The sequence below is a fragment of the Glycine max genome, chromosome 5 (genome assembly GCF_000004515.6).
Source record: "Glycine max cultivar Williams 82 chromosome 5, Glycine_max_v4.0, whole genome shotgun sequence".
NCBI classification, from domain to species: domain Eukaryota; kingdom Viridiplantae; phylum Streptophyta; class Magnoliopsida; order Fabales; family Fabaceae; genus Glycine; species Glycine max.
In genome coordinates, this window is record NC_038241.2 from 28,334,940 (window position 1) to 28,350,796 (window position 15,857).

The following is a 15,857-nucleotide window of genomic DNA, read 5'->3' on the forward strand; positions in this document are numbered from 1 at the left end:
TTTTTCCTCATCTCTTGGTATGTTACACTTTGACCATAGTTGAAGACATAATAATTGGAATGTGTGGGGCCTCGTGAAAGCCAATTTTCTTTTCCATGGCTATTCAGTGACAAGGGTGGCCTCCAACAACTACATGCAGCCATGTCCTCAAGATTTTTCTTTTTCAGCAAAAGCACATTTCCGAAAGTTTGAAAGAAAGACATAAAGAGAGTGAATTATTTGGTCAAGAGGATCATATCGTCAAGAGGATCATATAGATATGATAATAGATGCAATGTCTATTCTTATTTTTTCTCTTTCTCAGGCTCAGGTTCAGCCTTGGCTTTTTGTTTGTTTTCACTGAGAATGGACATGTAACACTAACATATACTTCTATACAAGTACTTCTCTAGTTCTCTCACTATATAATAGTTAAGAATTACTTTAAAATATAAATATAATCTGTTTTTTATATTATTAATTTATTATGATTATTAATATAATTTTTAATTTTTTAATTTTAGAAAAATGTTAAAAGAAATTCCTCTCTTGCATCAAGGTTCAATCTATAATGTCTCTCACTTTACTTATTTTTAGATTAAAATATTCTTAATTAAAAAAAGACACAAGTTGTTTTGACAATGAGGCGAGAGACAGGGTGGGAGCGGGTTTAGTCTCATGACCGATTCCGGCAAGAAAGTTTTTCCGGCAAATTTCCTGCATGGGGTTACTTTTAGAAACATTTTCCCGAAATGGGTCTGTTTCTAAAGTAATCCCTGCATGGTGCTCTTTTTTACGTAGAGACCATGCAAATCGCAGGAGGGAATGGCGATTTCGTCGTCGACGCGACAGCTGGCACCGGTGTCGCCATCTTCAATGGCGTGTTGCACCAAGCTTGGACTCGCCAGTTTGATTGGCGAGTTGAGGGGTTTGCAGTTCCTAGGTGCAGGCTATTTCCAACGCTGCAGTCTGCAACCTGCAATGGGCAGTTCCTAGGTGCAGGGTGTCGCCAGCTCCAATGGCGTTTTGGTTGGACAAAATCGCCAGCACGAGCAGCGATTTGCCTTGCTTGGGGTTTTTAAATCCCCCCTCCCCCGTAGACCATTCACGCCTGAAAAAGATAGAGAAGAGAGAAGCTTGGTGGTGGGATTTTTGCTGGTGCTGTGAAGAAGGATTTGCCTTGCTGTTGTGCTGTTTGAACAAATTTCTTCAATTATAATTTTTCAGTGAGTTTATTTAATTATTTTTTTATTTTATTTGTATGCTGATGATAATTATAGTTTTATTAATATGTGTTATTAGTATTTTTATCTTAAGTTAGTTTTAGTTAGAATTTATAATTATAATTTTATTAATATGTGTTATTAGTTTTTTATGTTAAGTTAGTTTTAGTTAGAAAGGATAACTTTAATTTAATTTGATAATTTAATATGTGTTATTAGTTTTTTTTATCTTAAGTCAGTTTTAGTTAGAATTGATAATTATAATTTTATGAATATGTGTTATTAGTTTTTTATGTTAAGTTAGTTTTAGTTAGAAATGATAAATCTAATTTAATTTGATAATTTCATATGTGTTATTAGTTTTTATTATCTTAAGTTAGTTTTAGTTAGAATTTATAATTTTAATTTTATGAATAGGTTTTTTATCTTCAGTTAGTTTCAGTTACAACTGATAAATTTAATCCAATTTGATAATTTCTATCCGCTTGCTAGCTTTCTTATCTTAAGTTAGTTTTAGTTAGAATTTATAATTATAATCTTATTAATACGTGTTATTCGTTCTTGTATGCTAACTTAGTGTTAGTTAGAAATGATAACTTTAATTTAATTTGATAATTTGATATGCGTTCTTACTTTCTTGTATCGTACGTTCGTCCTAGCTAGAATTGATAATTAGAATTTTATGCATACGTGTTATTAGTTTTTTTATGTTAAGTTAGTTTTAGTTAGAAATGATAAATTTAATTTAATTTGGTAATTTCATACGGGTTATTAGTTTTTTTTTATCTTAAGTTCGTTTTAGTTCGACCTGCTAATTATAATCTGATGTGAATATGTGTTATTAGTTGTTGGTTATCTTAAGTTAGTTTTAGTTAGAATTGCTAATCATAATCTTATGTGAATATGTGTTACCAGTTTTCTTTCATCTTAAGTCCGTTTTAGTTAGAATTGATAATCACAATTTTCTGTCGATATGTGTTATTAGTTTTTTTTTATCTTAAGTTAGTTTTAGTTAGAATTGATAATTATAATTTTATGTGAATATGTGTTAATAGTTTTTTTTTATCTTTAGTTTTAGTTAGAAATGATAAATTTAATTTAATTTGATAATTTAATATGTGTTATTAGTTTTTATTATCTTAAGTTAGTTTTAGTTAGAATTTATAATTATAATTTTATGAATATGTGTTATTAGTTTTTTTTATCTTAAATTAGTTTTAGTTAGAAATGATAAATTTAATTTAATTTGATAATTTAATATGTGTTATTATTTTTTTTATCTTAAGTTAGTTTTAGTTAGAATTTATAATTATAATTTTATGAATATGTGTTATTAGCTTTTTTATGTTAAGTTAGTTTTAGTTAGAAATGATAAATTTAATTTAATTTGATAATTTAATATGTGTTATTAGTTTTTATTATCTTAAGTTAGTTTTAGTTAGAATTTATAATTATAATTTTATGAATATGTGTTATTAGTTTTTTTTATCTTAAATTAGTTTTAGTTAGAAATGATAAATTTAATTTAATTTGATAATTTAATATGTGTTATTAGTTTTTTTTATCTTAAGTTAGTTTTAGTTAGAATTTATAATTTTAATTTTATGAATATGTGTTATTAGTTTTTTTTATGTTAAGTTAGTTTTAGTTAGAAATGATAAATTTAATTTAATTTGATAATTTAATATATGTTATTAGCTTTTTTATCTTAAGTTAGTTTTAGTTAGAAATGATAAATTTAATTTAATTTGATAATTTAATATGTGTTATTAGTTTTTTTTTTAATCTTAAGTTAGTTTTAGTTAGAAATGATAAATTTAATTTAATTTGATAAGTTTTAGTTTCCAGCATCGTCTCAACGTCTTCGTCATCACAAATTTGCAAGGCAATATATTTTCCTGACACTAAAAATCTATAGCTGATAGCAGAAATAATTTCATTATTTTGTAACTTTACCTTATCTCCAATTTTTTTCTTCAAAGCATTGAAACTAATTCCACGTTTAATCTGAATCGTTTTTTACTGCCTTCAAATATTACACCATCATTATCTTCATATACCCTTCCATTGAAATACAACACTGTTATAATCGAATTCATCGTGTACCTACAAAAACAATATTTTAACACGTCAAATAAATTATAAAATGAGACACACTTAAATCAAATGAATAATTTCAAACTAATAAAATCTAATCACAAAAGGTCCCTTTATTGGAATTTCACATTAAATTTGTCTTTTAAAATAATTTAATTAACTTGAAATAAATTTCATGGGACACACTTAAAAAAAATGAATAATTTCAAACTAATAAAATCTAATCACAAAAGGTCCCTTTATTGGAATTTCACATTAAATTTGTCTTTTAAAATAATTTAATTAACTTGAAATAAATTTCATGGGACACACTTAAAAAAAATGAATAATTTCAAACTAATAAAATCTAATCACAAAAGGTCCCTTTATTGGAATTTCACATTCAATTTGTCTTTTAAAATAATTTAATTAACTTGAAATAAATTTCATGGGACACACTTAAAAAAAATGAATAATTTCAAACTAATAAAATCTAATCACAAAAGGTCCCTTTATTGGAATTTCACATTCAATTTGTCTTTTAAAATAATTTAATTAACTTGAAATAAATTTCATGGGACACACTTAAAAAAATGAATAATTTCAAACTAATAAAATATAATCACAAAAGGTCCTTTTATTGGAATTTCACATTCAATTTGTCTTTTAAAATAATTTAATTAACTTGAAATAAATTTCATGGGACACACTTAAAAAAAATGAATAATTTCAAACTAATAAATTTTAAAGACAAAATAAAAAAATTCATGAACGAAATTAATAATATAAATAATTAATCTTAACAATAATAACTTCAAAATGAAATACGGTAATTAAAAAATTACTACAAATATATTCAAATAAATATGATACGAGAAACAACAAAGCATCGTCAAATAAATTTTTATGGTGTATTTCGTTAAATGATTTGACGGAAAAAAATATAACAAAAATTTAAACGTATTATTATGGTGTCTGTAATTTGTAAGTGTCTAAATATCAATAACATCAATCATTTGTACAATATCTCAATTAGGCGGGCATATAAATAGTTAATCTTCACAATAATAAAAATAGGTAATTACAAAATTATTACTACAAATATATTAAAATAAATAACACTTTCAACTTCAACGCATATAAATTTTTAACACACCAACAAATGAACCTAATCTAATTTAATTTAAAAAATATTATAACTTCATCTTAAAAAAACACCAACATAAACACATTTCAAAGAACACTCATAAATTTTTAAGACACTAATAAAACATAAACACCAACTTAATATAATTATAAAATAACTATAAACTTCATATTCAATACAATTTTTTTACACCAACACCAACTTAATATAATTTAAAAATAACTATACACATTTGAACTTTTATACCTTAAAGCTGTACCTTGAACCTGCCTTCAACAATGTTTTTAGGATTCAACACAAAATAGGATAATAAAACAATTTGAAACTCACTATTTTTTAGAAAAGGCACATAAAATATCAACTCTCAGATGATTTCAAGAAACGCACATCAAATGGGCGGAGCTTTGGTTTATAAAGGAGCTGAAATCGCCATTGGGAATGGCTACTTCATGCTCAAATCGCCAATGCTACTGGCTACTCCTACCTGCAGCACAAATCGCCAGTAGCACTGGCGTTTTCCACTGCCAAAAAGCTGTCCCTCCTCCTGCAAAGCTGCTGCACGTAGCCTGAGGACAACAGTCCCCTACCCTCAACTCGCCAGTCAAACTGGCGAGTCCAAGCTTGGTAAAACACGCCATTGAAGATGGCGACACCGGTGCCAACTGTCGCGTCGATGACGAAATCGCCATTCCCTCCTGCGATTTGTATGGTCTCTACGTAAAAAAGAGCACCATGCAGGGATTACTTTAGAAACAGACCCATTTCGGGAAAATGTTTCTAAAAGTAACCCCATGCAGGAAATTTGCCAAGTTTTTCCATTCATCTGTAGTGAATTACAAAAACTATCAATTAGTGGATAACAATTAAAAGAATGTATAGATAGAGAGTAATTTAGAATTATGGGTGAAGCAATGTAGATTATTTTATAAATCACTGTGACACATCCTGAAAGCAACTAAGAGCTCAGAATAACTGCTGAAATCAGTCTATCCCTATAACTGCTTAGAATATAAAAAAATATGAACATATGTGAACATTCCCAAAAATTATAGGGATAAAACAAATTAATTTAACCAAATTATTTTCAGACCGAAAAATAAGCAGGTTGATTTGAATATCAACCCAAAAGTAAATAACTGGATCGGACTATCGTGAATGTAAATCATTGGGCTGCTTTAAATTTAGCCCAAAATAATTGGCAAGCCCTTCATGGGACATGCTAGGTGCACCCAGCAACATTGCTGGTGCACCCAGCAATTAGGTGAATGGACAAAATTGCCCTTGCGTTAAAAAAAATAATTTCTTCTTCCGGAAAAAGGTTCTTCCGGAAAGTTTCCGGAAGAACCTTCTTCCAGAAGAACAATTTGTGTTCTACTGGAAGAACCTTTTTCCGGAAGCTTTCCGGAAGAACCTTCTTCCAGAAGCTTTCCGGAAGAAGGTTCTTCCGGAAGAACAAATTGTTGTTCTTCCGGAAGAAGGTTCTTCCGGAAAGTTTCCAAAAGAAGGTTCTTCCGGTAGAACATTTATTCTTCCGGAAGAAGTTCTTCTGGATGAACAATTTGTTCTACCGGAAGAACCTTCTTCCGAAAGAAGGAATTATTTTTTTAATACAAGGGCAATTTTGCCCATTCACCTAATTGCTGGGTGCACCAGCAATGTTGCTGGGTGCACCTAGCATGTCCCGCCCTTCATTTGGTCATTAAAAAACAGTAACAAGAACCAAAGGATGTTGAGCATTTGACTGGCCCAATTTTAGCCACAAATTAATTGGACAAGCGCAATTTTTTCCTAAAAGTAATCGAGTGTTGCTAGGTGCACCCAGCATTTTTGCTGGAGCACCCAGCAAAGCTATTAAATGCCAAAATTGCCCCTACCACCTTTCTTCCTTAAAAATGCCATTTTTTTTCCGGAAAAGCTTCTTACCTCCATTTTCAGAAAACTTTGCTTCTCGTTTTCTCTTTTTCGTGGGGCATTGCCTCTGGTTCGTGGGGGTAGCAGCGTTGAGCACAGCGGAGAAGGTGAAGGTTTCGGCATCGAGCTTTGCAGTGGTCGGTGGCGACAAACGAGGTACGCAGATGGTGGTTTGTTCGTCGCGGACGTACGGATGAGTTCCGGATCAAGTTGATCCGTAAGCTTTTTCCGGATCAATTTGATCCGGAAGGATGTTACGGATCAACTTAATCCGGAAGAGTATTAACAAGCTTCCGGATCAAGTTGATCCGTAAGTGTATTATTTTTGGTATTTGTTGTTTCTGCATTTTTGCATCTGTTTTTGCATTTATTTTCCTTTTTTCTTTTAAATTACTAATTTTTTTGTATGGCCATTTTTTGTTTGATTTGGTTAGATGGATGAATATGAGTGGATGTATGAAATAATGTCTGAACGAGGGGATATGGATTATGAAAATGTAGAATCATGTGGTGCGAATGAACCACATGTTGATTGTTCGGATGCGTTCAAGACTTCTCAGGTTATAATGTTAATGTTTGTCACATATTTAATAAAATGAATACTGGTAGAAAACTTAAATTATGTGGATTTTGTAGGTGTTTGAGTGCCGAGAGGATGTTTTGCGGTGGGCTCGATCCGTGGCTCAGAAAACGGATTTGTGGCGGTGATTTTAAGGTCGACACAAACACAGGTAGTAGAGGAAGGAGTACGTTTGTGTTAATTGGCTGTGAAAGGAGTGGCGAGTATAAGTGTAGGAAAAAAGAATTTATCAGAAGAGACACTGGGATTAGGAAATGTGGGTGTCCCTTCAAGCTTCGTTGCAAGCCAGTGGTTGGAGGAGAAGGCTGGATGGTGAAGTTGATTTGTGGAGTGCATAACATGAATTGGACAAGTCATTAGTTGGACATCCATATGGGGGTAATTGACTAAAGCTGAAAAAACACTTATTGCTGATATGACGAAGTCCATGGTGAAGCCAAGAAACATTCTGCTAACTCTGAAGGAACACAATGCCAATAGTTGTACGACTATTAAACAGATATACAATGCAAGAAGTGCATTCCGTTCTTCCATAAGAGGAAGCGATCTTGAAATGCAACATTGATGAAGCTTCTTGAACGTGATCAATATATTTATTGGCACAGAATAAAGGATGAAGACGTGGTTCGTGATATCTTTTGGTGTCACCCTGATTCAGTGAAGTTAGTCAACGCATGTAATTTGGTGTTTTTGATAGACACACCTACAAAACAAACCGGTATAGACTCCATTGCTCGATTTTGTTGGGGTGACACCGACTGGGATGAATTCTCTGCCGGTTTTGCATATGTGGAGGGTGAACGGTTAATAATTTGGTATGGGCTTTACAACGCTTCTGAGGCCTTTTTTTAAAGCGTGATGCCCTCCCTGGAGTTATTGTCACTGATAGAGACCAACATTGATGAATGCAGTGAAAGATGTATTCCCTGAATGCACAAATTTGTTGTGCATCTTTCACATAAACAAGAATGTGAAGGCTAAATGTAAATCACTAATTGCGCAAAAAAATGCTTGGGATTATGTCATGGATTGTTGGGGATCTCTGACTGATTGTCCTTCAGAACAACAGTTTGATGAATGCTGAAGAAGTTCGAAATAGCTTGCGCACCTTGGCCAATATTTGTTGACTATGTCAAGGAAACATGGATAATACCACACAAGGAAAAATTTGTTTCTGCCTGGACTAATAAGGTGATACACTTAGGAAACACAACAACAAACAGGTATGAAACTATTCAACTATTTCTATTAACATTGAAAAATTTATGGAATTGTATTATTGTATATGTTTATTTTTATTTGTGTATTTGAAATGTAGGGTTGAATCTGCTACTCGTCTTTAAAAAGACTGTTACAAAATAGCATTGGAGACTTATGTAGTGTGTGGGATGCCGTGAACAACATGATTACGTTGCAGCACCACAATTAAAGCATCATTTGAAACAAGTACACATGTCGTTGGACATGTGTTCCAAAAAACCTTATACAGGAGGCTGCTTGGAATGGTTTCAAGGTATGCTTTAAATCAGATTGCTGCTGAATTAGAGCGTGTTCACTATGCTGGCAAGAATCCCTCAAGTTGTGGTTGCGTGGTGAGAACCACGCTTGGTCTTCCTTGTGCTTGTGAGCTATCCAAATATGTTGGTGGTTGCATCCCACTTGATTCAATCCATATGTTCTGGAGGAGACTCAGTTTTTCAGACCAAGGGTTATCTGAGCCCGAGGTGGGCATCAAGGACGTAATGGAAACAATATACCAAAAATTCGAAGAACTTGATGTTTGTGGCAAGTTTACTCTAAGAAGTAAACTTTGGGAAATTGCACACCCTGATCAGAATTCGATTGTGTCCTCCTCCAACAAAGGTTAACACAAAGGGGGCACCAAAGAAAACTACGAGTAGGAACCCAAGGTCAAAAAAGTGCGATCCATCTTACTGGGAGTATGTAGATGCCTTTGAATCACAACAAAATAGCAATTCGTCGGTGAGGCGTACTGCATCATCCTCTGAGCAACCGAATCAAAGAACGATGATGCCCATGTTGGACCAGTTTCAACCATTTATGCACGACTTCATTGATAAGATTGTTGATGTCAAAGGTGATGGTAACTGTGGATATCGGTCGGTTGCCGGTTTATTAGGTATGGGTCAAGACTCTTGGTCGGTGGTCCACAACCATCTGTTTAAAGAACTTACCAATTTCTCAGAAGACTATATCAAGCTCTTTGGTGGCACAGAGAGATTTGAGGAATTAAGGATGTCACTACTTGTTGATGGATTAACCAAGGTATGTAATTTATGTATTTGATTTTTAAGACTTTAGTTTGAAATTAAGTTTGACGTGTATATTTGTTTTATTCAGGTGACAACGGATAAGTGGATGGATATAACGGACATGGGACATGTCATTGCATCAAGGTATAACGTAATCGTTGTATCCTTGACTAAACAACAAAGCATGACATTCTTTCCCCTTAGAAGTCAACCGCTGACAAATTCTTCATTGCATCGTATAATTTGTATCGATCATGTGTATGACAATCATTTTGTTGAGGTACATTGTAGATATGAAGTGTTTTTTTTATGATTATGCAATGAGTTTTGTAGGATTGAGTTAACATTTTTTTCGCATACACAACAGGTTTATTTAAAAGAACGTTGTCCCTTACCGCCTGTATCATTGTTATGGTCTAGCAATTGTCATCCGCAAGCGAAGTCATGGCCAAATCCATATATTAGCAGAATGCAGCATTACAAGAGATTCGTGATGTTCAAGAGAGACTATGTTGACATAAATGATGATTGAACATGTAATTTATAAATGCCTGATCGTTTTGAACATGTAATTTATTTGTTACGTCCACAACAAAATTATTACTTAATTCTAAAAAAGCATGTATGTTATATCATTGTCTGACTTGACTACACATTGTGGAAAACCATGTATGATAAATTGTTGTCTGCATAAACATAAAGCGCGTGAAAGGACCCTACACAGCATGACTACACATGCAGATCTGATGCAAGCAAAAGCATGTCATGTCATTCGTGTAGTTGACAACATATACAGAAAGCATGTGCATGCGTATTTTCAATCTTTAAAAAATGCAGCACTGATATTAAAACTCATCTATATATATGGCACAACCTAACTTTGTAAGAAAGCACAAGTTTCAGTATCAACCCAAGTCTTACAAAAAACTATGGCATTCTTGGGAGAGACTAGCAGTCAGACAGTTGTGAACTCCACATTAGGTTTTATTTTTCCAAATGGATCCATTGTTCACAACGACAATGGTGTTTCCTTCCAAGCTTCCACTCTAGTTCCCATTCGAGTACCTAACGGGTGTGATTTTCAAACGTTAAAAACCAGAATACACAATACCCTTAAGCTAACCGACAAGCAATTTTTGGATGAAATTTACTACCGACAGCCTTTCACGTATGCAGGTAATCAATTTCGGTTTCAATGTATGCAACTGAAAGATGATGCTGATGTTAACACAATGTTAATGTGTAATCATGAATTTTCGTTTGTTGGTCCGGTTAAGTTATTATGTAGCATTGCTAGAACCCCAGATGATATTTTAAACTTACTTGAAACTACTATGACCCCTACTCATGATGCCCTGCTATATTACAATGGGAGGTGGAACATGTCACGCCAAAATGAGTTTGTTGGTTACTCGTTCACAGGAAAAAATCCCAAAAACTTTGACATTCCCACCAGATGTACCATGGATGAACTGAAGGATTTGATCAAACAAGTTGCGCCTCGTGGAATTCTCCCTTATGGTGTTGATGAAACACAAATGGTAAGACGATTGTTTTTTCGGAAACCAAGTCACCATGAGTATTCAGAAAAAGTTATAAAATTTGAAATAATTGAACTCAAAACCTACAAGGACGTGATGAAGGTGTTCATTGAGTCTAACTACTGGAAAAAGATTGGACCAATAGAAATTTTAGTTGTTTTCAGTAAACATGTACCGCAAATGGAAGACGAGTTGTCCTTGTCGCAAAATTAGCATGAGTTAGTTAGTTGTAGTATTTGATGGAAATTTAATTTTGTTCGACTATGTTGAAGTTAATGTACTGTTTGAATTCATGTATTGCATAATCGTTTTCAATTACAAGACTCTCAACTAAAAAAATAGATTTCTATATATAACAAATTAATTAATAAATTATTGTTTTTCTTCTTACGGATCAACGTGCGGATCACCTTGATCCGTAAGAAGAAAAACAAGCAGGTGCAATTTTGCCATTTTGTTAGAATGTTGGGTGCACCAACAATAATGCTGGGTGCACCTAGCAACACTCAAAGTAATCCATACAGATCAAGCTGAAATAGAACCAACCTGATCAATTTCATATCATCAATACAAATCCGGGAAGGCACAAATTGTGGCTAGAGTAGAGTGATGATGCGACATAAAAAAAACAGAACATTAAACCCCATTAGTGATAGTATTAGACTCATAGTGTTAATCATTAATAAATATTATAAACTCTAGAAACCTACTTAAAAATCATGTGAATAAAAAGATATTTAAATATACACTAGGACCGAACATTCATTCTAGCATAAACCTAAAATTTGAACAATTACAGTGCATTTTTTTAAACACTCAAAACAAGACCTTTTAATAACAACTTGACAATGATTATAATAACTGAAATACCTTACTTGCAAGTAGAAAAAATGGACATTGAACCAAAGGAAGATCCCCAGAAATCCTAGGCATTAAAAGCAACTCCATTTTGCTAGAAAGAAGAAAGATAAAATAAAGCCAAAAAAAAATGTATAGCATCTCCATGACTAACAAGTTGGTTACATAATCCTCCCCCCTTAGATTTCTTATGATCTCATTCCAAAAGGGGGCAAATCGAGCAGCATCAACCTTGTTATTCTCCACAACCTTTGGATGAAGAGTAATTGAATAAGTAATATTTACTCAAGTTTGAAACAAATGTTCAGCAAACATGATAGTGTACCCTAACCTTCCCATCAACATAAAAAAGTTCCTTATTTTAGAGTTAGTACACAGGTATCAAGCAAACAAACATATGAATTTAAACTAAACTATTTCTTCCTTTGTCTATAGCAAAAGGCTAACCTAAACAGCTTATGAGAACTCCTGAAAATATAAAATATTGAGAAGAACTATATAAGCTTATACAACTAACAGTACTATTTAAGGGGAAAATCTAAAAGAAGAAAGGATATATTCTCAAAGAGCTACAACAAAGATAGGACACATACACATACAACTATCTTCCAAATACATAATGAAAATCATAAAACAGGAAAAAGCACATTTCACAAGCAGCACCTGTTGGGTAAAGGAACATGAAGTATGTCCATAAAAGCTCCAGGAAACTGCTCAAAAAGTTTATGCAGTGCTTCTAATGACCTAATCTGGTGACCACATACAGCCACAAAAAAGTTATGTCAACTAATCTTAAATTCTGAAATGTACAGATAAGACTAGCAATACATAAAAGATATTAATAATAACACAACATATTATCAAAAAGATTTATCGTTCGTCAATCACAACTTAAAAAGACTACTTACCTCTCCTAGTCGATCTCTTGCCCCCAGTAAGAATCCATAAACATTCCATACAAGAGTGTAAAACACAAAAATATCTAAAAGATAAATCTGAAAGAATTGGAATTAACAAATCGGAAATAGCCATCAAAACACTCAAAAATGGGAGAGGGGGAAAACAATTTTACGTAATAGTTAAATTGAAGGTTTTCCATCTCGATGGCATCGCAAATCGGCACATTCCTTCCGTTGCAGCCTCCACAAAAAGAGCCACGCTCCGGTGCTGGCATTGTACTTGCCACACCACCTCAACGCGCACAGATCGGTGATGACTAACTCGCTTGTGTGAATTTGCGGCGTAGAAGGAGATCTCATGAAGTGAGCTCTCGCCACGTTGATTCAACCTTCCTCACACTAGTAGAGAAGGCGAAAAGACTTTCACCCAAGGCCTAATAGGCTCTTTGTTATGTCCAAGGCAGAGAGAGGACATATGAATTAAACTACTTCTGCTACCTCTACTGTGTCTGATCACCGCGGACTAGGACGACAACAGTCATGATGAATCCAACTGAACTGGTTTGAGATCTAACGGATGCGCGGATGGTTTCCAAATCCAAGCGAAAACTGATTATGTGCTAATTTGGAGGGATTTGGGTTCAAATTAGGTTGGGGAAAGTGAGAAAAAGAAGGGGCGGAAGGGGATGGAACATTTTATTTCAAAGACGGTCTTTAAAAAGTCATGGTGGAACAATTGATATCTATGACGATTTTATAAAAATTATCTTTGAACATTTGAATTCTATGATGATTTTTATAAAATTGTCTTTAAGCACGTGATATCTATGATGGTTTTATAAAAAAATGTCTTTGAATACTTATTTTTATGAAATTTTTTATAAAAACCGTAGTTAAAAAGATTCATTTATTTACAAAAATATCACCGCATTTTGAATAATGATGGTTTTGGAAAAACCGTTTTAGATCCAATGTTGTTGAAGATCAGTTTTGGAGTAGTGGAATGTGTAGAATCTTCACAACATCATTTGTTTCAATATAGATTTGCCCATTATATTTGGTTATCATGCTATCAATGGTTTCGGGACACTAGAGTGTTAGCATCATCATGCATTCCCCACTTTTGGCAATATAATGGGAGGATCAAAGGACACAAGACAAAATCAATTTGGTGGGGGGTTTTGGCATCCATTGTGCATGTGGAGTATATGGCTACACCGAAATGGTACTGGGTTTAATGTAAAGCCAATTGACTCCAACTAACTAATGGAGGTAATGCGATATAGAGCTTGCTCGTGTGTGCAAGGCAAGTGTTGCGGGCTTCGACGTTCCTCTCTATGATTGGAAGATTGATGTATGTGAGAATTTGTGCACATATATTCTCAAACTTTAGCTTGGATATCAAAAGTATATGTTTTTTAGACAAGAAATTTATTCCTTAAACTAGGAAATGAAAACAGTAATAAGATGTATACTACATTTTTCTATGAGAAGTTGCTTCTCAAATATGGTATGTAAATTCTCATATTCTATTTTGTTACAAAATTTAGTTTCATCCTCATATTTAAATTTGTTGCTTAAGCCTAATATAATTTGGAAACTTCTTTTAAGAATTAGATAGAAATTATATCAACAATTAAGAAGTTTGTCAACAAATATATATCAATCATCAAGCAAATAAATATGAGAAGTAATGAATGGATACAACACACAAAATCTGAGTTCATCCAGAAATCTTGGAATACATCTGATCCTTACACTTATAGAATTTTTCACTAAGAACAACACCAATTACACATGATATTCTTTCTCCTTATGACTCTTTAGGCTTTCATAGTATCATTTCCTAACATCTCCAAGTTGCTTATTAATTTAGTATTCTTACCTTTATAGGTCTACTACACTTAGTACTCCCACTGTTGCATGTATGTTCCAAGTATTCTTACTTCTTTATAGGGAATTTAACATAACATGTTGAATTTCTTAGAAGGAATACAAATGCAAGCTTGTCATTCACCATAAGTAGCCCTTAGACAATTATGTATAGTTGTAGTAAACTTTATAAAGAAATCTTGTAGAGATTATGCATCACATTAGCATGTTGATTCAATCATTGCCAACAATGGCTTCCACCTATATTTTTTATATCATTACCAATATATATATATATATATATAATATTATTCATCTGATGACACATTCTTGTGTGAGAACATGAAAACAATTAATAATAACCATTAGATATGATCATGATTAAAAATAATAGGCAGTTAAAATTAAAATACTTAAAAATTAAAATTAAAATCTAATATAGTCATTAAATCGCTAAAAGATTCACTAAATAAACCAATCAAAAAATATCTCAATTATTATCTATCCACCACTTCTGTCGTTATGACAATCGTCGTCGTTAGTGTCATAACTGTCACCACTATCAACGACGGTGATTGTGACAGTAACGACGACAATCGTCATGACAACAAAGGTGGTGACAATTAATAATGATGTTCATAGCGACAACAATTATGATAGTGATCATGGTGGTGCAATAAACAATAATAATGATGATGATAAATTATTTGAGATATATTAGAAAGTGATAGTTGAAATCTTTATATATTTATTTGTTATTTGATTAATCTTTTAAATATCTCATGATGTATTAAATTTTTAATTTAAAATTTTAAATATTTTAATCTTGATACGAGGATTATCATTAATTATTCTTATATGATGATATTATAGGAGTCCTAGTCTCTCTCTATGTTAGTGAGTTGAATGCCCATACAAGGTGATGAGTGTAAAATCCCTTTAGATAGGCAATCAATCATATTTCAACAAATTGTCATCTCACTTTGAGTGTTTTTAATTAAATAAAAATGATTAAAAATTGTAAAGAACCCACGTTCTGTTACGGTCGTTCATTCTCTCGACTTATGACGTCGACGTCGACGCCTCTTGATTAACGCCGCTGCCTCCCCCATTCGGATTCACACTACCTCGAGCACGCACAGCGAAAGCAAAAATTTCGATTTAATTTTCCGGCTTTCTTATTTGAAAAAGCAACGTTCCTTGGTGCTTGTTAATTTTATATTTTCTTTAATAGTATTAGTTACCGCTTGCGGTAATGATTTTGTCTTCTATTTGCAGCTTATACCCTTGGGAAGCTAATGAATGTCAAAGAAGATGAATGCCACGATGATTTTTTCTATAATTCATGCAAAATATCCAAGGATAACCACAGTGAAGTGAAGATGGAGAATGGTACTTGTAGACACAATTTACAGATTGTTGCACATCCCAACAGAGAGTATATAAGGGTCCTTCAAGAAATATTGAATGTTAGACATTGATCTTCAAGCTAGGCGGC